A 23729-nucleotide genomic window follows, 5' to 3' on the forward strand; every position below is an offset into this window, starting at 1 on the left:
TGTTTTTATAATAATCCAGATAAATCTTCAAATATTAACTTAGCAGTTGTAAATTTATATTGCGGTTAAATAATATCATAACCATTTTTAATTTGTATTATGGCATATGAATAAAGAATCAAAAGAGATAAACAGTTGATTTTTCTTTAAATTGAAAAAATTTAAGTTAAACTTTAGATTTCAAATAGAGTTTTAATAGGTAAGATAATTTTTTTAATTGAGTTGTATCACCTTCGATTTTGAAAAATCAACCTTTTGAATAGGTTTTTTTTTTTTTTTTTTTTTTTTTTTTTTTTAAAAAAAAGAAAAAGTCGTAGCTGATACTTTCTATTCCTAAATTTTGAAGTTTAAAAGACCATGTAAATATAAATTAAAAAATAATAATCTAACAAAAGTTGAATATGTACCAACATGTATTTTTTTTTTTTTATGGTTTTTTGTTTTCTTTGGCTCCTTGTAGTCAATTTTTTTCTTCTCTTTTTTTCCTTTTTTTAAAAAAAAAAAAAACCTACAAAACCATTCAACGATTTCAAATCTCACAAATAAATTTAATTTTATACAATTTGTAATGGGCACCCATTTTCACTACTGCATTCTTCATAAAAATATGTGACATAAGTATTATGGGTTTTTTATTTTAAAGTTGCTCATAAGCAATACTGCTCAACGTCTTTCACTTTTTAAAAAATTTAAAAATTTAAAAATTCTGGAACTTTTGATTTAGATATCCATTTTCAATAAAATTTGTATTTTTAGATTGTTCTCTTCGAGATCTATCAAATAAGATTCATGATGAATATGAAATTTTAGGGGAAAAAAATTTGACAAAATTTCATTGAGTTAGCCATCTTCAGTTAGTAAAATTTTTAAAATTTCTCCAAGAGAAAATAAGCAATTTTAAAATTTATCTAAAAGAAAATAAGCAATTTTAATATTTATGTGAGAGAAAATAAACAATTCTAAAATTTCTCTCAGCAACTTTGAAATTTTTCTGGGAGAAAATAAGCAATTTAAAATTTCTTTGAGCAATTTTAAATAAAGGGCAAAACTAGAACCCAAAAAAAAGGGAAGCAAAAAGGATTTAAATAACTACATTCCAAACATTGAGAGATCTTACCTAATACATTTCTTATCATAATCTTTAAGCTTCTACGTAAAAGGTGAGGGGATTAATGCCTGATTTTCTCAAGTATTATACCATCATTGTAAACTTTGATAGCTATTAATATTATGTAGAGGTGGCATTTGGCGAAGAGAACAATTTCTCATCAAAAGAGCTAAAGCTGATTATGGGGAAAAAATTAATAAAAAAATATTCCCCACAACACCCATTAATCTGAGAGCACAATTCCCCTTGAACATATCTTTTTTTTCTTTTTTTTTTTTTTCCTGAGAGGAGAATGAGCAAAATATTTCAATGGCTATTGATTTTAATTTATTGTAGGAAACATGCATAGTCAAGAACCAACCAAAACCAAACAAATAAAAAATTCTTTTTGTTGTTTTTCTTTACATGCATATACTAGGTCATTTTATCTGTCAAATTTGAAAAAACAAAATGAAATTATTTGCAACCATTTTTTGTTTCACCCTATGATCATTACAAATAAATGATACCGACTAAGAAATCAGACATAAAAAAATACTTAAAGAAAATAGTCTGTGAGTGTGGGCTCTATACTATACAAAAGTTCATTTAAACCACTCATTACTTTTTTAATCTTTTTGTATTCATAAGTCCCTAACGTCATGACATTTCTAATCTTATGGGTTGAATTGCATAACCTTTGGTGCAAACCTCATCAACCTACCCAAAGCAGTAGGTGTGACTTTCCTTGCAAATAAGAAACAAACATTGGTGATATTCCCATTGTACTCGCATTTCCTTCCACTCCTCATTTTCTCCAAAACCTCAATAGTCACATCTGTTCTCACAAACTTAGCTGGGTGTATACCTCCCTTTGACCAGTCAACCCATGTCAAACTTCTATTTGAATTCCTCTCCGAAAATCTTATACTCACAAACGTTGGCAAGTAATGCTCATCGGCACAACATGAACTTTTGCAATGCTTTTGAAATAGTGGAAAATATTTTGTGTCTGAGACAACCTCGATAGCTATATCTCGATCCATTTCGAACCATTCAGATCCTTTTTTCCATTGTTGGACTGTGATGGTGGGACTCATTTGATGGCGATACCGGCCACGGCCAGCCGGGCCGGGTAAATCAAAGGATTCTACAAAGTTTTTGGAAGAGTTTATTAGATAAGAGTAAATAGTAGAGAAGTTGAAGAGAGGGATGCATGATTCAGAGAGGAGAACAAATCGTTGGTTGGAGAAGTCGAGAAGAGTATTAGCCAGTAAGCGACGCTCTGCTTCCACCATGCTAACACTTCCCCATTGCACTTTCTGCATTATACACGAGAATTCTATAAGGTGTAATATATGTAAACTATATAGTCAAGTACATGAGTGATGAATTTATATGCCAACGACAACGTTATTACCAACACACCCTCCTGCCTATATAAATATAAATAAAGAGAAAATATATCACTGTTATTTTTTTAAACATTATTTGATCTTTAATGAATATCCATTAAAAAATTATTAGCATGACCCTTTTAAAAATGTAAGACACCAAAATAAATTTAGGTTGTGTCTATTCTCAAATAAAACAAATGAAAGGCATTGTAGAAATTTTTAAGCCTCAAAGAACTTAGGGTTCTCTATAATAGCATTACACCATCTGTATAGATATAATTGTTAGTATTAAATTTGTACCTTACTTTAACGAATTATAAAAATATTTTTTTTTATCCGTATCTTATTTTAAGTGTTGTCATATTATTGTACCATAGTGAATTCGTTATTAGGAGGATAGTGTACATCCTAATAAATGCAGATTTGGAGTGAAGGTATTCTAGTATTTCCATACTTGTAACAAGTTGTCATAATTTTTATGTATTTATAATTGAAGGGAGGCAGCTATCTCTGCAATCTTTTGTAATATTTTTTATCATAGTAAAAACCACAGCAGTCGTAGACATAATTATAATTTTGGATAAATTACATAAATTTTGTGTTCGTCATATGTGTGTAATTTATTTTTCTTGTGTGTTTGTTCTTTTTTATATTTCGTGTTTCACCGATCTTAATTAGATGTTACGGATTTCTAACACTTGTACCAATATCAGTACTCGTCTCCATGCTTCATTGGCACTTTTCGTCATTTTGATCTCCAACATATTAATCGTGTTAATTTTATCTTCAAAGTATAAAATGCATGTTAAAGTGGTCATCATGCCTTGGCCTATCATTATTCATTGTTAGAATCTTGAATATTTTATAATTAAAAATTGCATCTTAAAACAAAAAAAAAAAGTTTAATTACACTTTACTCAGCATAGGAACCTTGGATCATTTTTGTAAGTAATATTTCAATTGTATCAATTTATGAAAAGATAATTTTTTTTAACAGAATCTAGGTGTATTTTTTTTCAAAAATACTCCTAACTTTGACAATGAATGCTGATAGTGTCAAACATGGAGACCATTGTAAGGAGTCGTTTCGCATACAGACAAAAAAAAGTTTCATATTTTTTTTTAATTTGTTCTTTAATATTTTTTAAAAATTTGTGTCAATTTTTTTTTTGTTTTGGTTGGTGTAGATGAATCTGAAAAAAAAAAAATCAAAATCAAAATCAAAAAAAATTTATCAAAGACAAAAAAATAAAGAAAAAAAAAGGGCCAAAAAACCAACTGCTTGGGACTTTTTATCTTTAGTGGAATTTTTTTCAAATTTTTTTATTTTTTATTTTTATTTTTATTTTTTGACTTTTGTGGTTGGTCTAATCGAGTAGAACTTAAAAAAATAAAAAAAAGTTCACTGAATACAAAAAAAATATAAAAAATTACTAAATTGACCAAATAAAAATATTTAGAATTAAAATGACTCAAAATGAGAAATAAAATTGTAATTTGCCCAATGTAACTCCTATTTCCAAAAAAAAAAAAAAGGATAGGCTTGAGTTGAATATTTTATGAGCGACGTGGTGGTTATTAAGAAGCCAATGCCCCTTCGCGTGGACTTTTCGTTGTTAGATAGATGGTGTTCCAAATTGTATACATTTTCAATTATTCCATTTTATAATCTCTTCTGGTAAACTATACAACAATATTATAAATTTAGAAAAAAAAAAACTATATTCTAGTGTATGCCCACAACTCATTAACTTTAAATTTATATTACATATTTACGTTTAGCATAAAATTTTAGATAAATTTTTCATGTTATTTAAACCATATAATTATATAATGAGAGGTCAAAAAGGAACAACCCACTCAAATACGATGACGTGTTGAGTCTCGGTATGCAGTTGCAATTTCATCACTTGACACAAGTTATTAAGAAAATAATTTTCTGTGGGTAGGCTTTTTTATTTGTTAATTGTTCCATCAATTTTTTAGTTTTCCCATTATTGCAGTCATAAAAATAATTTTCTGTGAGTAGACTTTTTTGTCTGTTAATTGTTGTTCCATCAATTGTTTAGTTTCCTCATTATTTATTGCAGTCTCCACTACAAGAGAAAATATTTTTGGCGATCATTTTTTTTTTGTCGCAAATAGTCTACTTTTTGCGACTAAAATTTAATTTTTGGCGATCATAATTTTTTGGTCGCGAAAAATTACCTTTTAGCGACCAAAAAAAAAAGTTGGTCGCGGAAAGTATACTATTGGCGACCAAAGGCTTTTTTGGTCGCGGAAGATCACCTTTTGGCGACCAAAAAAAAAGTTAGTCACGGAAAGTATACCCTTTGGTGACCAAAAAAAAAAGTTGGTCGCGGAAAGTATACTATTGGCGACCAAAGGCTTTTTTGGTCGCGGAAGATTACCCTTTGGCGACCAAAAAAAAAAGTTGGTCGCGGAAAGTATGCTATTGGCGACCAAAGGCTTTTTTGGTGGCGGAAGATCACCTTTTGGCGACCAAAAAAAAAAGTTGGTCGCGGAAAGTGTACTATTAGCAACCAGAGGCTTTTTTTGTGGCGGAAGATTACCCTTTGACGACAAAAAAAAAAAGTTGGTCGCGGAAAGTTATGGTAGGATAAATTTTAAAAAAAATGATACTACAGTAATTACATGCTATTTTTCTATTTAAGCATTAAAAGTTTTATAAAATAATATATAACCCAATTTTTATGGGTTATATATTTTTTTTGCCAAATATGAACAAGAAGTATGTTATTGGCAGAGTGCCAGAATGGATTGGGTGCATAAGGTGACTCCTTGGTCAGGAGCTCAAGTCCTAGGGAACACAAAAGAATTATTTTTTTGGGGTCAAGGCGCTAACTTTTGGCGACCAACTTATCTTTGGTCGCTAAAAGTTTACTTTTGGCTAATATGAATTGGACTTTCTGCGACCAAAAAAGTTGGTCGCGAATGGTCACTTTTAGCGACCAAAGACTTTTTTGATCGCAGAAAACTATCTGTGACGAGGCTTTAGCGACCAACTCGCGACCAACATATTTTGGTCGTGAAAAGGTTTTAGCGACCAAATATGGTACTTTTCGCGACCAAAATATTGGTCACGAAAAGTGTTTTTTCTTGTAGTGCTCAAAAATAATTTTCTATGAGTAGACTTTATTATTTGTTAATTGTTGTTCCATCAATTTTTAAATTTTCCCATTATTGCAGTCTTAATAGTGCCCAGTTACGAAGCATTCCCAAGTAAAATTTTACAAATGGTAATTGTCATGTAGTTAATAGAAGCATGTGATGTATCGGTAAACATGGCAGATCTGTTCAAAGAGTTAAAATCTTATAAAATCAAGATTGTCACTAGTGGTTCAATTGAATACTGTGTAATTATCAGGGATCGAGTTAGAACATTTATTTTGCAAAGTCTTTTCAGAAGATTATTGGTACAAAAAATTATCAAATAATTATAACCACATAATTATATCACATTTATCTTAAAAACAATGAATAATTTATTTTCAGAATTATATTTATTCCCCCCTTCCCTGTTTTTTTATCCAAGTGGACTGCTAATCTCAAATAGCATGGGGATTCACAATCTAATCCCATAAAATTGGAGATAAAATTATCATTTCACAAAAATTATAAAAGCAACATGTTATGTGTTAAGAATTTTTACCTAAATTTATAAATTTAATTTCACTTAACTAGCGCATGTTTGGAATTTCATAATGCCTTAAGTGTTGTTTTGTAGTTATTTGGGTTGTTGTGATTTTGTTTTTGTTTGCGTTGGTTAATCTTTATTTAGGTTGTTGTGATTTTGCATTTTTGTTTGTACTTATTTCTCGTCAATTTTTGGTGTAGTATTACTAGATGATTGTGCTTGTTGTTCGATAGATTAGTTTTATTTTGATACTTTCATTTATTTTTCTTTTATTGATAATTTATTTCAGTATTCTTTGTACATTGATTTTTATCAATAAAATTTCCATTTTCGCTAATAAAAAAAGAAGAAGTGCCATTAGGGCAGTTCAACCCTATTTAGATGCATTGTATATCAAGTTCATAGAGTAAAGGTGAAATCATACTCTCGTACATGTTATACTGTGTTTGTTTTGAAAGAAAATTATATTCAAGAGCAATGAAATATTCCTCCCCCACCCCCCCACCCATAATCTTCCCTAGCTTCAACCTAGCTTTCACCATCTATATTTTTTAATTAAAACATCAATGAAAGCCCCAAATAATGAATAAACAAGAAAATAATTTTTTTTAATAATCCACCTATATAAAATTAAAGTAAAAGAGAAAAAAAAAAAAAAAACGCACAAGTTTAATATGAAAAATTAGACTAAAAAAAACTGACCTTACTGGGAATTCTCCGGCCATGGAAAACTGAATTTTCAGGCTCGGATTGGTTGAAAGATGGATCGGAGTGCACGCAAATTGAGTAGAATCCTTCATGGCCTTTGAAGAACAACTCCCAAAGAGGTGCTAACAAAACTGGCCCTCTTGTCAAGAACATGAAGGCAACCTTTGGAACCCTTTTGAATGGGAATTTATGAATTTTGGGAGTCATTGAGGCCCTTCATAGCAATTCTTCGTCGCTCATATCGTGCGTGACATGTGTGGGCTTTTGATATTCTGATGATCTAATATTGGTTTTGGAAGTTTTGGTGGCTGATGGGGGAGGAGTAGGTGGTGGTGGTTGGGTAGCTGGTGGTGGTGGCAGAATTAATGGTGAATGAGAGATAGAGAAGTGGGTGATTAGTAGATTCAGTGACAAGTCCTTGAGATAGCACGTTAGTAAAATCCCAGAGGTTATGCCACAGGCAAAGAAGATGAAATAAGAAAGGAGATTAGCAGCTGAGGCTGGTGGTTTTTGGTGTTGATTCTTCTTCGTTGTTTAGAGAGAGAGAGAATGAGAGAGAGAGAGAGAGATTAGATGATGTTCTTAATTATCACAATATAATGATTAATTCTACAATAAAACGTAATGGTATATCATATAATATATTATGGGATTCCTACCTACAATAAACGACCATATTATTTTTATTAAAATTGTTGTTACTAATCTAATTAAATGTTATAAAATAAAATTAGTGTTAAGATATATTGCTATTCAAGTTCAAAAATTAGATCCACTTTTCAAATCTAATGATATTGCAATCAATTAGGATATCATTCTTTCTCATATCTTTCCTAATTATCCATTAATCATACTTACACATCATGCCTGTTTGGTAGCACTTAAAAACAGCTTAAATAAACTTTTAGCTTAAATTAAGTTATTTTGGTGTGTTTGGTAAAACTTAAAGGGATAGATTGTGGCTTTAATTAAGTTACTTTCAACTTAAATTTGTAAGCAGCTCCAAGGGTGCTTCTTGATTTAAGCTTATGCGGCAAGCTAAAATGGGGGGCATAAAATGACTTAAATGCCCTTTACAATTTTTAGTTATTACAAGTGTGCCATGTATATAAACCAAGAACACTCATTCTTTTTCTCTCATACAAATAGGACAGGTGATTTCTAGCGAACCAGGGCGATTTCCGGCGACCAAAGCTCTGTCTCTTCTCTCTCTCTCTCTCTCTCTCTCTCTCTCTCTTTCTCTCCAGTGTTCTCCGATCGCTCTCTATCTCGATTTGAACCATCGCGATCTGAACCAACCCGATTTGAATCATCGCGATCGACAACGTGACAAACCCTAGCTCTCTCTCCCTCTTCGCGATCGACGCAGACGGTGAGATGAGAAGGAGAAGGAAAAGAAGAATGGGCTGCCGGCATGACAAAACCCTAGCTCGCTCTCTTCGGTGTTGCTCTCTCAATGGTTCTCTCTCTGCTCTCTCAACGGCTCTCTTTCTCTTTCTGTGGATCAATTTCAAACCCTAACGCCGGTTTGTCGCCGCTATGCCCGCCGGGGATAGGGTTTACAATTTTTTTTTTTGGTGTAGAGGTTTTCAATGTTTTTTTAATAAATAATAATAATAATTAATGAATAAAAAATAATAATTGCTGCTAATTAAGCCATTAATTGACACTAATTAATTTATAATGAAAAAATGAAAACAAAATTATACTAATTCATACTATTAATAATTTTAGTATTAATTGATGCTAATTAAGCCATTAATTAACACTAATTAATTTATAATGAAAAAATGAAAAAAAAAATATATACTAATTGATACTATTAATAATTTTAGTATTAATTGATACTAGCCATTACTTGACACAAATTAATTTATAATGAAATTTTTTTATACTAATTGGTACTATTAATAATTTTAGTATTAATTGATGCTTATTAAGCCATTAATTGACAGTAATTAATTTATCATGAAAAAATGAAAAAAAAAATTATACTAATTGATACTATTAATAATTTTAGTATTAATTGATGCTAATTAAGCCATTAATTTATAATGAAAAAAAAGAAAAAAAATTACACTAATTAGCACTATTAATGATTTTAGTATTAATTGATGCTTATTAAGCCATTAATTGACACTAATTAATTTATAATGAAAAAATGAAAAAAAATTATACTAATTAATACTATTAATAATTTTAGTATTAATTGATGCTAATTAAGAATTAATTGATACTAATTAATTTATTGGTGATACTACATGCACTAATTAGTAAAGTAACTGGTGTACCAATTCTAGTTATGACATTATTATTGACCTCACTCATTAATCACATTACAAATTTCAAAAATCTCTTAAATTATGCCATATCATCAATTGGTACACTGGTTAATATATCAATTGATAAATATAACATTATTCTTAATTTATAATAAAAAAATGAAAAAAAATTATACTAATTGATACTATTAATAATTTTAGTATTAATTAATGCTAATTAAGCCATTAATTGACACTAATTAATTTATAATGAAAAAGTGAAATAATTTTATACTAATTAGTACTATTAATAATTTTAATATTAACTGATGCTTATTAAGTCTTTAATTCACACTAATTAATTTATAATGAAAAATGAAAAAAAATTATACTAATTGATACTATTAATAATTTTAGTATTAATTGATGCTAATTAAGTCATTAATTGACACTAATTAATTTATAATGAAAAAATAAAAAAAAAATTTATATTAATTGATACTATTAATTAATTGATACTACAAGTGTTGGTACACCAGTTATGACATTATTATTGACCCCACTCATTAATCATATTACAAGTACCAAAAACCTCTTAAATTATGTCACATCATCAATTGGTGTACTAGTTAATACACTAATTGGTACATATAGCATTATTCAAAAATTTATACTAATTGGTACTATTAATAATTTTAGTATTAATTGATGCTTATTAAGCCATTAATTGATACTAATTAATTTACAATGAAAAGTGAAAAAAAATTATACTAATTGATACTATTAATAATTTTAGTATTAATTGATGCTAATTAAGCTATTAATTGACACTAATTAATTTATCTGTGGTGCTACATACACCAATTAGTGTACACATTAGTGTACCAACTAGTGTTATAATATTATTATTGACCATATTTATTATACAAGTTATAAATACTCAAAACCATACAAATGATACCACATCATCTGTTAGTACACTAATGTGTACATTAATTAGTACATATAGCATTATTCTTATAATCTATAATGAAAAAATGAAAAACAATTATACTAATTGATACTATTAATAATTTTAGTATTAATTGATGCTAATTAAGCCATTAATTGACACTAATTAATTTATAATGAAAAAATGAAATAATTTTATATTAATTGGTATTACTAATAATTTTAGTATTAATTGATGCTTATTAAGCTATTAATTGACAGTAATTAATTTATAATGAAAAAATGAAAAAAAAATTATACAAATTGATATTATTAATAATTTTAGTATTAATCGATGCTAATTAAACCATTAATTAACACTAATTAATTTATAATGAAAAAAATAAAAAAATTTATACTAATTAGTACTATTAATAATTTTAGTATTAATTGATACTTATTAAGTCATTAATTGACACTAATTAATTTATAATGAAAAAATGAAAAAAAAAATTATATTAATTGATACTATTAATAATTTTAGTATTAATTGATGCCAATTAAGCCCTTAATTAATACTAATTAATTTATAATGAAAAAATGAAATAATTTTATACTAATTGATACTATTAATGAAATGATAATTTTTGTAATACTAATTATATTAACTTTTATTAATGAAATAATTTCTTTAAATTAAAACTTCAAAAAATGACAAAATAATCATTTTATGTCATATAAGGGAAAAAAGGACAATTACACAATAAAAAGTTATTTTATAGTTTATTAACCAAACACTATTTAGCTGCTTAAATCCATAATCGCACAGCTACACCAATTAGGTAATAGCTTATGTTCACAGCTATAAGCCATAATCTGTTAAGTTATAATGTATAATCACTTTTTCACCGCTCTACCAAACGGGGCTATCATTGAATTTACAAAATGGGCGTAGAAAGTGAGTTTGTATATCATTTTCCTATGTATAGATACGTGAAAGGAGTCTAATATTGTAAATACAGCTAAAATTAGTTGGGTAAAAACTCTACTGAGATTTAGTAAAAATGAAGTAAGTCTAAAAAATTTGACATAATTATATTAAACTCCCTTAAAGTTTTAATTTATATAATACTTAGCCTCATTTTTATTAGAATTCGTTAATAATATGAATAAAAAAATGATATTGTCATCTTATTTACATTGAAATGTACATTTTATATTGTGTCTTTATACCATCTGTATTAATTTTGATATCTTTAATCTTACTAAAAAAGAGGTCTGTCTAATTATATTTAAATTATGAAATTTGTATATTTATTTTAAAACTCAATGCAGGTCAGTGTAATTTATCCAATTTAGTTTCAATCAACATTTTTATTTTTTTGAGGTGGTAAGTTTTGAAAATGTGAACCAAGCTTCCTTTGACCTAATAGTATGTAGTACCATTTTGTAAGCTGAGATTAAGGGTTCAATTTCTATAAAAACGAGTATGATATCATTTATGGTGTTTATTTATTTCTTAATTTTGAGCTAGTAGGGATTACTGAGTTTGGTAATGGTAGAGCTTTTAAACTTTAGTTGTCTCAAGTTCGAGTCATCCAAATGAGTTACTAGATGTTTGTTTGATCAGTAATTTTAAGATCTCAAAATTAATCGAGATGAATATAAATTAACCCGAAACTTGATTATAAAAAATAATTGTAGTCCTTTTGTATTTATTTTTGTTTCTTTGTATTTACTTTTAGGTAGATTTTTCAAAAAGCCTATGACTAGGCTTGCCTATAGAGTTAGAAAAATTGGCAACTTTTAGACGTAAAGTCTTACAAAGTTAGATACGTTAGATATGAAGTTAGATATGCAATAAGTTATATTTTGTTTGTATTCCCCTCTTGTAAGTCTATATATTGGCCTTTATGCCAACATAATGGGACATGTAAATTCCCTTCAACTTCTCTCCATCTTTTTGCTTTCTTCTTTGTCTCTAAGTTCTCTATCATAATTCCTTATTCTATAACTCCACCATAATTCCATAAGTAAAAAGCTTCTTTCCTTTAGTTTTGTAATTGGTATCAAAGTTTGGTGAAGAGCTTTTGAAAGCAAGATCAAGCTATGTAAGTATTTCGATCTATGTATAAATTTTTGATATATATATAAGTTTGTATGGTGTGTTTTATGTTATAAATATATATATATATATATATATTTTAGTTAAAAATTCCGTCTTAAGTTTTTTGTGTATCCTTGGTATTTTATATCTTCATAAATATTTGTTTCATTTATAGTTGTTGTAAAACCAATATGCTTAGTGTATGTCAAAACCCATATACTCATTAAGATCTTTTGACAATTGGCCATAATTAAGTCTTTAAGATCATAAAGAGAGGTTTTAGGCACCAGATAATACACTAGGAGGGTCTTAGGTACCAACAACAATCTAAAATGACAATTAATTCTGATGATATAATATGCTTTGGAAATACAAAAAATAATGTTAATAATAAATATGATCATAGTTTGCATATTACTAAAGAATCTGCAAATATAAATAGTGTGTGTTCTACTTTAAATAATATTACTAATATTATGTGTTCTTGGTTTTCTAAATTAGATAAAAATCAAAAAATAAATCAAAATTATCTAGAAACTAAAGTTGAGTCTATAGAATCTAAAATAGACAATTTGGGTTCTATAATAAATATTGATTTAAATAAAGAAGCAAAAAATCAAATAAACAATTTGGTGACAAAATTAGAAACTATATCTTTCATAAACAATGATGGAATGAATAGTTCAGGAGATAGTGACATCTCTAGGCAATTTTATGGTACAGAAGATATTATGGTATTTCAAACCAATACCTATAATAAAACTGAATATGAAAATATTGTTGAAATATTGGATTATTGGAGAAAATTATATAAAGACCCAGACTTAGGTATTGATGAAAGAAATAGGCTACTAGATCAGATAAAAGAAACTTATCTAGAAAATGAAGCCCTTTTACAACGCTTTAATTATGATATTAATATGTTAACTAATGATGATGACAGCCAATCATCCTCATCTGAAGAATCAATAGATCAAGATATTTCAACAGAAATAAATAAAGGGAAAAGAAAGGCAGAAGAGCCAATTGATCCCGAATTATTTGGTACATGGGGAGATGGAGAAAATTTTGACTTTATTAAAACAAATGAAGTTAAAAATGATACTAACATTGGAAGTACCTCCAATCCTACACCTGAGCCAGTAATATCTAAAAAAGATAATAATCATAAGTATCCAATATCTCAAAATGGTACTTATTTAGATTTGTCTCATGTTCCATTTAAGGATCAACCATAAGCAATAGATGATTGGGCACAATCCTTGTCCATCATTATTACCAATTATAAAAATAGTTGGTCAAAGGAAAAATTCCTTGATTATATTGTAGCAACTCTCCAAGGAGATGTGTTGCAATGGTTAAGACAGTGGGAAAAATCTGAAATTGGAAAAAGTCAAAAAATGACTTTGTTAACAAATTTTCTCACACTTGACACAATTTTAGCTGAATTTGCAAAAATCATAAAAGAAAATTTATGTGGTTTTGCAAGAGATACTAATTTGCAAGCAGATGCAAATTATATTTTGACTAAATTAGAATTACATAATATTTGTCTTTTTGAAGATTATGTTCAAACTTTTAAAAAAATATTATTATCTTATTGATCCACCAGCAAATCAACCCTGGTTAGATCAATTTTTTCATAAACTCCCTAATCCATGGGATGAGTTATGTATTAAAATATATCCTGATTTTCTCAAAAAAAATGGGGAAGGAAGAATATGATAATCTTGGTTTTCGCATTAATTATGTTCTAAGGCTGATAGCAGATCGGTGTCTAGAAGCAAAGGAAAAAAAACAAATAAAAAATCAAATTTCTAACTCGCCATATGGTCAAAAATGTTGTGATAAAATTTTAAAAGAAAATTGGAAAATTGGTTGTAATACATTTCCTAAAAGAAAAGGATTTTCCAAAAAGCATAAAAAATATAAATGGAAACCTTGGAAAAAGAACAAAACTTTTTCAAAAAAGAAAAAGTATATTCGAAAAAAGAAACCAACAAATGTTTCAAAAAAGAAAACTTGTAAATGTTACATTTGTAACGAAGAAGGTCACTATACACCCGAATGCCCAAAAAGGGAAAAAAGTGCAAAGAAAATGATCAAAGTCCTTGAAGAACAAGATTTTGAAATAATATATGGAGAAGAAATTTCTGATGAAGAAGAAATCTTATATGAAATTTCTAGTGATGAAGAAAGTTCAGATGAAGAACTAATCTTCATGATTACTAATAATAGTCAAGCAATATCTCAAGAAGCGGATAATATATCTCAAGAAGAATTGCAGGCAATTCAACATAGAGATGTAATCGGGGAAGAAAAAACTTTTACCGACGAAGAATTAGCAAAATTTGAAAAAATGCAAGAAGTTACTGTTCCAGAAATTTACAAACTTTTAAAATTTAACTTCTTTTTAGCAAGAGTGTTTGAACAATACAGTGGTAACACTCAAGCAAAATGGTCAGAAGAAGGAAATATTGATCTTCCTTTTTTTGATAAGAAAAAAGTTGCAAGATGGAAAAAGAAATATCCTGAAATTCAATATATTCATATTGGATTAATTCAAGTAACCATAACAGCCTTATTTTGCCAAGGGATAGATACTCCTATTTTGGCAGTAATTTTTGATAAAAAATTTTCCGACCCAATGAAAGCAATCATTGGAGGAATTCAGTCTAATTTGGCTAATGGAGTAGTTTGGTTTAATGTTAGACCAAATTTCTTTATTTCCATAAATGATCCTAATCTTGAAGATACAGTCAGAATAAGAATTAAAACACAAGGATTAGGAATGAAATCAAATTCTCATGATTTGGCTATTCGTTGGAAAATAATTCACGAATTAACCAAATTTCCTGAAACAAAAACAAGATCAAACGATAATAAAATCGTTGAGATCTTTGAACCAAGACCATTTGACACGATAATACAACCTCGTCTAATGAATTGGAGCGATTTAGAAGTTGTTAGTAATGGGCGCCCATGTGGCATGACCATTAAAATTTGATTTTGAATCCTTATCCAAATAGGTTTTGATTTTGAAATCAAACCTATTTAGGATAACCACTCTTGAAACAGACGTTATCAGTTTGAACTGATATAGATAGATATAATATATATTAGATATTATCTGTATCTTAACTGATATGGATAGATATTATAATATATTAAATATTTGTTATATGGTTATGGGTAATCCAAGAGAAACAACGTTGAGTCTGTTTCAACCCATATTCTGACTCTCTCCCAAGAAACAACGATCAAAGTCATTTTGCACTGTGGTTTGTGTGGGTGATATTCACCAATGTAATATCACCCCACTGCTGGGATTGATTGATCTGATTCTGGAAGCACGTGATTTATCCACGAGGTTCAATCATCAAAAGGTATGATCTGATGATTTTATTCCGCTGCATGTTTTGTGTTTTGATTTACATTGGTATCAGAGCCAATAGTGGATATTTTCGTGCTTTCTTTTATCATGTGTATATTTATAAAAGATGTGGAGATCCAAAATATTTTATTTTTGTGATCATTAATGTCATTTTTAAGAGCATAAATGATTTTATTTTGGAAAAAGGAGTCCGGCAGTACAAAAATCGGAACAGTCAGCACACTGGAAGGCGGCGCGTGGCTTTCACGCGCCACCACGCCGAAGACACGCGCGCCCACGCGCTTCCACGCGCCTACACGCGCCGGATGCCCTTCTGACGCGCCTGCACGCGCCATCACGCGCGCGTCGGCGGTGCTGTCTACGCAGGCGCGCCGTCCGCGCCCGCACGCGCGCCGCGTGCGGAGCCGAGCGCCGAGCCGAGGCTGAGCCGCGGGCCGAGCCGAGGCTGAGCCGCGCGCCGAGCCGATCCTTGAGCCGACTTGCGCTGAGCGGCGCCGAGCCGAGCCGAGCCGTTTTTTCCGCGCTGGCTTGGCTCTAAGGCTCTGTTTGTTTGTTTTTTAATTCTGAATTGCGTTAATTGGCCATAATTTATTCGTTATAGCTTTGTTTTAAGCATGGTTGGTACCCTTAGACTCAGAATTAATTTTTCTACATTCTATAAAATTTTGAAAATTTTACGAAAATAAAAAATATTTTTTCTGTGTTAATAATTCATTTTTTATGCTTTAAAATGATGCTGGTATTGCATAAATAATTTTCTGGGGTTGAAATTTTTATTGTGGACTTCTGAAATGTTTTAATATCTACTGGTAATATTGTCTCATTTTATCAGTTTCTGGATTTTTTATTTCTAATTTTATGTGTATTTATTAGTTATTTAAAATTCCAGAATATTTCAAAAAAATTTCAGAAGATTTCAGAACAATGTACATTTTAATTATGGCATAATCTGAATATTGTTTCTGTTTACTAGTTTCTGGATTTTTTATTTCTAATTTTATGTGTGTTTAATTAGTTATTTAAAATTCCAGAAAATACCAGAAAATTTCAGGATGATGTACTTTCTGTTATGGCATAATTTAAATATTGGATACAGCATATTTTTTTTTGGGTTTGTAATATGTTGTAATTAGAAGAGCATGTTTATTTATTTATTTATTAGAATTCCATTATTAAATAAATATAGCATGAGTTATTTGTAGATTTACATTAAAATGCTATTGTATGGAATTTATCATGCTTTGTATATGCCATAGTCAGTGGGAGGTTATTCGGTTGAGAGAAATCTTTGTAGATTAACTCCCGAAAACCAATATTTTGCGCATAAATTAAACTAAATTTTGGATAATTGTCACTTGTGGCGCAAGAGATGATTACGAGCATAGCGGATTTTCGATCTTGCGACTTGTGTAATATTGTCACTATTTAATTTAGATTTTTGCGGCAAAATTATATTATGCTAATCAAATTTATCCCAATGCGAATTTCTCTCTAAATTGATTTAGCTTATGAAAGTTAATTTGGTTGACCTAAACTTAGTAGAGATGTTCAAATGTGAACAAACTAATCCCATTCTTTAGATGAGCAAAAGTCTTGGAGACTTTAGGTCAAACCTTAATTGAGCCAAAGTAAGGAAACATGACTCAAAGTCGCCGTGTTTTTGTTGCCTTGTTTGGCACAATAAAAACTAATGTGTGCGCTATAGTTAGCGGCACGCTACATAGTTTTAGTTGGCGAGTTTTGGAGTTATGAAATTAGTAAGCCCTCAATAGATCTGTATATGATCTTGACTAATGAGTTGCGCGGATTGACTTTGTAATTTGACTTGTAAATAATGTTACATCATTGGATGAAGTAACATTCAAGAGTCACGTCATCCAAGAAATGCGAGCTTAAATAAATTAGTCATTAAGTGTAAGACGAGTAGCCAGTACGAGCAGTGTTTTGCTCTCTACCCAATTATTGGGAGTGGATTGAGCGAAATTTCATGCACTATAATAGTGTGCGTTGAAATATCACGTGAAGTTAAAAGATTAGCGCTTAGAAGCTGCAAAATCTATTAACACTGAGTGAAAAGATTAGCGCTTAGTGGCTGCAAAATCTATTAGCATTGCCAACTTGTCTAAGTGTGGACACTTACTGTTTCCACACTTGAGTGTGAAACATGGATGAGGTGCTTCTTTGTGTGATTCCTTTACAAGGCTAACGTTTTGAATAACATTTACCACTAAGCGCAAACGTTGCAGCATAGTAATGAAAAGGTTAAGGCTGACAAGGTTGTTATGACTCTAAGAATTTAACGCATCGCTTGTAAGAGCATTGTGTTGAATTAGACTCTTTAGCCTAATTCGCGCTTAAGTTACTTCGGGAGCTATCATAGTTGATAGCTTATTCTCTCCTTCTTGTGGATAGTAGAATTAATTGCAAGTAACTATGAAGCGAGAAATAGAGATGGCAACAGGAGTATCGTCATCTTTCAACTAGATGTATTAAAGTGTATGGAGAATAAAATTGACTTGAAGGTGCAGGGGATTAGCACTTACTAGTTAAATTTGCGACTTAGGCGCAGTTGATATCTCCATGACATCCTTTTTATGATCTAGTGAATATGACTTAGTCGTGAGTCATTACCTAGTTGGGCCTAAACCTTTAAAACTTGTCTTCGAGAACTCACACATTAAGATGATTGGAATTAGTTTATGACATTGGTCATGAACCAGTGGCTTATTATACTTAATCACATTAATGAGATGATGACATGATGGTTTGAGTAGGCCTTCTCGGGCCCACTCGCTTATGACATCCTGCTCTCATGTGAATGTGTAACTTTGTTCGCAATGGGTGCGCACAAGTAAGTAGGAAAGCCGCAGAAGGTCATTTGTTTTGGCGCATTTAGTCCACTATGATATTTTGTGACTAGATATGTGTGAGGGTACAATAGCTAAGCCTCAATCTCAACACATTTATAGATTACGATACGCATCTGAGTCAAGACTATTTGATCTCCCATAAGTCAAAAGTTTTGAGATGATTTTTGACATTGCACATATGAGGTCGAGATCAATTAGATAAGAGTTTTTTGTGCTTTTAGTTTTGACCAAGGTGGCGAGTATCTATTTGAGTTATTTTTTCAGAAAAACTCTGTGAAGAGAGATGGATGCTTAGAACATTGATTATTCCTAGTACTCAACAACACACTGGTGTAGTAGAGATAAGGAATTAAATATTGTTAATGTTAGGTAGATAATGGCGCAAAATGTTTCCCAATTGGGAATTGCACTAGTTTGTTGCCTATATCCCTAACTAAGTGCCCTCCATATCAGTTTTTACACTCCATTTTGAGTAATGGGTTAGCAGAGAGCCATCTATGGGCGATCTGTAACCATTAAGCAGCTTATCTTTATTCTACTTCTCATAAGATTGCGAAGTTAAGACCTAGGGTTCTATAGCGCATTATTGTATGCTGTCTTGTAAACACAAAGGGTCGTGTGGCGCATTATTGTATGCGGTCATGCAAACCCTCCGGGTCATGTGCATATAGGTAAGCAGCTTTGTGGTAGTGTAACTAAGTCACATAAAGTTTTATTAGTAAAGGTGACGTGAATAGAGTTTTCGGAACTCTATAAGATGGAGAATTCCAAGCATAGCGCTCTATGTAGCCTAGTTGAGAATGGAAAGAAATTTCCAATATCCTAGGGACAGTGGGAGCGATGTGTCTACTAATGGATTACTCCATTAGAGCAGAATACTCTACATTCTTAGTTGCGTGGTAGCAAATGTGAAAATTTTCCACGTCATCACTGGGTGATTGAGAGGGAAACATTCATGATTGCTCCGCAAGATGATAAAGAGCCTAGGATAATGCCAAAGGCTCTAGTCCCCTGTTTTTAGAAAGTGGATCAATGCTGCGCAGTTTAAGACAAAGTCTTTGAGGATTAACCATTTTTTATAATTTGGTTGACTTTCCATTATGACGCAAAACTGTTATAAAGTTATGCGTAATTTGGATAGTCATTTTTGAGGCATAAGGCTCGCTAGATACCGAATGGTCGCACCATTGAGGAAAGTGTAGACCATGAGAAGACTTCCTCCTGGGGAGTGAGGTTATTTTGACTTAGGCTATAATTGACATAAGTTCGGAACATTGATTTGTGGACACTGTGACCCGATTTCTCATTAGAGAATTGGATAAGTAGATCCGTAGGGATTTACCTTCTGCTTTTATGGTGAAAAGTTAGGAGCGCAAAAAGGTTGCTAGTTCCAACAAATCTTTTACAAGCAGTTATCCAAACAGTGGTTCTTAGATTTCGTCAAGCCATGATAGGGCAACGATGATCGATGAAGACCACTGAGGCATGATCAATGGTCCAAAAGAAGTTTTTCCTTACTTAGTCATTATGAGCCAGGAATTTATAAGGTTGTCGCCACCTAGGGTGGGCAGTCCTCCATTTTAGATATGATGGACATGGGTGATGTAATTCATATGCTCGGATGTACGATCCTTAGGGACTGTTTTAGGAAAATTCTCGGTTTGTCTTCAATGACTTACATAAGGAATATCCTAGAACGATTCTAGATGCAAAATTGCAAACCCATTGACTTACCTATCGGTAAAAGCCAGAGCCTTAGCTATTGAGTGAATCCTCAGATTGTCTTTAGGAGAAACAGATGACCTATATTCCTTGATTTTTTCTTTGTTGTGGGAGCCTAAAGTACGCTATGTGGGCGTATTCGGCATGATAAGTTTTATCTTTGATAAATGGTTAACTGAGTTGTTTAGACATTGACCTTGCTCATTAGACTGTGGATAAAATGCTTTATTAGAAGCATATTAATTTGCTCCTTGTAAAATTCAATGCGCTAGTTGGGCGCATCTGCGCTAGTTGGGCGCATTAAGAATAAACGCAAATTGGTCACCAAAAATATCTTTAGAGAGGTTATTGCGCAAGAGGTAGTGATCTTAAATCATTTCATGTGAGGCGCACATGGTGGATTCCGTTGTGTATACTTATCGCAAGAGGTGCTGATAAGGCTTATGTTTGAAATCCATAATTGCGCAAGCTGTGGTCAATTTTTTTTAAAATCGATCACTTATTTTGAGATGATGGGATGTTGACACTATTATGGTTTGTGTCATAATGATTAGCAAATGATGATGTCAGCAGGCAAGATTGGCTCACTCACACGAGCAATCGCCCTTGGCGCTTGGGAGCGAGCAAGGATGAGACTGGTGGTTTATTTTTATTTGGAGCCAAGAGAGGCTTAAATCATCCACTATGTATGTCGACTTGGTTATAACCAAGATGAGGTCGTGTTAAGGACCAAACATGGATGTTAGTACCCACTTTCCATGTTGTGCCTGTTATGATTAGCCAGATGCGAGATCTCATTTGGCGCCTAGAAGGCGAGCAAATAGAGAATTCGGGTTAGGCGCTAGAAAGCGACTAGACTAATATCTGTACGGTGTATCGAGTATGACGTCACTCTTTATGGAAGAGTTACTCCACCGTAACATATATTCATACTATATGTGCTTAGCGACCGAGTAATGAGGTGAGAGAATGGATCCCTGCTTCCTCACCGTGTGAGTCTTACGAGTCATTATTGATATGACTTTCATTTATGTACCCTTTTGTGACTTTTGACTATGTCATAAGGTAAGGGGTTGATGTTCTGCTACTTTGGTATGTTGCCTGCGGTCATGCATGATTCGGCCTTAAGGGACATCACTGGGAAAGCGGTCAATCCTAAACTAAATGGCATGAGTGCAAAGGGAAGATCATCTAGTATTACACCACTGTTGTATATTCACTGCCGGCAACTCACATCGCTCTGTATGAGAGGCGAATTGAGTGTGAATATATTGCAAGAATTGAGAGGGTCAAACATGCTCTTTTTGAGGGATTAGAGATGTTTTTTGGACCGGTGTAATTAGATGGGTCTGGGGTATATGAGACACTATTTCTTTTCTTTTTGGGTTGATGTCTCTATGCTGGCTCATTTTGAGTTTCTAGTATAGAGCTCCCACATGCAGGTGTTCTCAGCAGTCGCACGGTGCAGTGGCTAGTATGAGATTGTTCGTTTTTTGGGAGATTGAGATAGAGATGTGGCAGTGTCATGCCAACTCATGTGCGAGTGGGAGATGTTAGTAATGGGCGCCCATGTGGCATGACCATTAAAATTTGATTTTGAATCCTTATCCAAATAGGTTTTGATTTTGAAATCAAACCTATTTAGGATAACCACTCTTGAAACAGACGTTATCAGTTTGAACTGATATAGATAGATATAATATATATTAGATATTATCTGTATCTTAACTGATATGGATAGATATTATAATATATTAAATATTTGTTATATGGTTATGGGTAATCCAAGAGAAACAACGTTGAGTCTGTTTCAACCCATATTCTGACTCTCTCCCAAGAAACAACGATCAAAGTCATTTTGCACTGTGGTTTGTGTGGGTGATATTCACCAATGTAATATCACCCCACTGCTGGGATTGATTGATCTGATTCTGGAAGCACGTGATTTATCCACGAGGTTCAATCATCAAAAGGTATGATCTGATGATTTTATTCCGCTGCATGTTTTGTGTTTTGATTTACAGAAGTCCCTCGACAATGGTTAATCTAAGACCTAGTGGGACAAGGAGAATCTTCTAAAACAAAAAAACCTGCACAATTACAAATGCAGGCATCAGGAAAAAATTTATATATTGAAAATACAGTTCTAAAAATTAAAAGATCAACTTCTGTATTTGAAAAAGATTTTCCTAACAAATCATTTTCAAAGTTAAGCATTGGAGAATCAAGTAATAATTCTAATCAAGAATCTATTACTTCAAACAATGTTTAGATTCCTATTTTTCCAGGAACAAGAAAACTTGAACATATTAAGTCCGCATATACGCATCATTTTCAAACACAAAATGATGATATTATTTTTTCTCCTAGCCAAGGAAAAAGAAGATATACATATGTATTGGGAACGTTTAATTTTGCAGGTTACAAACCATATAGCCTCAGTGTTCTCATAGACACAGGAGCTACAATTAGCTCATGTAAATGGAATGCCATACCAAAGGAAAAATGGACATTAATGAAACATCCAATTTTGGTTACTGGAATAGATGGCAACCATACTTCCACACAATTCAAGGCTAAAAATATAGCTATTTGGTTAAATGATAGTAAATTCATTATACCAAAAATTTTATGTTTTCCGTATATGCATGGAGATTTCCTTCTTGACAATAATTTATATATAAATACCATCCAATGCAAATACAGGAAAAGGCTATTTCATTAAGCATAAACAATGTCTTAATTCATATTCCCTTGTTAGAACAACATAAATACATTTGTGACAAAGAGTTTGCGCCCGTGCCGCGTAGTGTTTTAACTCCCATCATCAAAACTATTGATGAATCACATTGGATTTATAAAATTTTAGAAGAAAATTTTAGCGAACATCCATTAAAACTATGGCAACGTAGTCCACGTTATTGTAGTTTAAAATTGAAAGACCCTAATGTTATCATTAGAGTAAGACCAATGATCTATACTAGACAAGATATAGATGAATTTGATATTCAACTCCAAGAACTTTTAGACAAAATGTTAATTGAAGAAACTAAAAACCCTCACTCTAGTCCAGCTTTTATGGTAAGAAACCATACTGAAATTAGAAGAGGAAAAGCCCGAATGGTAGTAAACTATAAACGGCTAAATGAAAGTTTAGAATTTGATGGATATTTTATTCCACGAAAAGATGTTTTGATTAACTTAACCAAAGGATCAAAAATCTTTAGTAAATTTGATTGTAAAAGTGGATTTTGGCAAATTCAATTGACTGAAGAGTCAAAAAATTGACAGCCTTCAGTACACCTAGAGGACATTATCACTGGAATGTTATGCCCTTTGAATTAAATATAGCACCACAGGTATTTCAACGGTGGATGGATACAATTTTTAAAGATCTTAAAGATTGTTGTGTAGTTTATATTGATGATATACTTATCTTCTCTAAAACCAAGGAGGAGCATAAGAAACATTTAAAATTACTTTGTGAAAAATTCCAAAAACATGGAATTATTTTGTCTCCAAAAAAGATTGAACTAGAAAAAGAATCAATTGAATTTTTGGGAATAATTTTAGATAAAAAAAGTTTAAAATTACA

The 23729-nt window shown here is 31.2% G+C and overlaps 1 pseudogene; it reads right to left on the reverse strand.

The window, feature by feature from the left end:
- Nucleotides 1–1745: 1745 nt before the first annotated feature.
- LOC145793960 (glycosyltransferase BC10-like) lies at nt 1746–13418 on the reverse strand (annotated as a pseudogene).
- Between the last annotated feature and the right edge of the window lie 10311 nt (nt 13419–23729).

This window comes from Camellia sinensis, chromosome 6, assembly GCF_055761805.1.
Source record: "Camellia sinensis isolate YWXY chromosome 6, ASM5576180v1, whole genome shotgun sequence".
Taxonomy (NCBI): domain Eukaryota; kingdom Viridiplantae; phylum Streptophyta; class Magnoliopsida; order Ericales; family Theaceae; genus Camellia; species Camellia sinensis.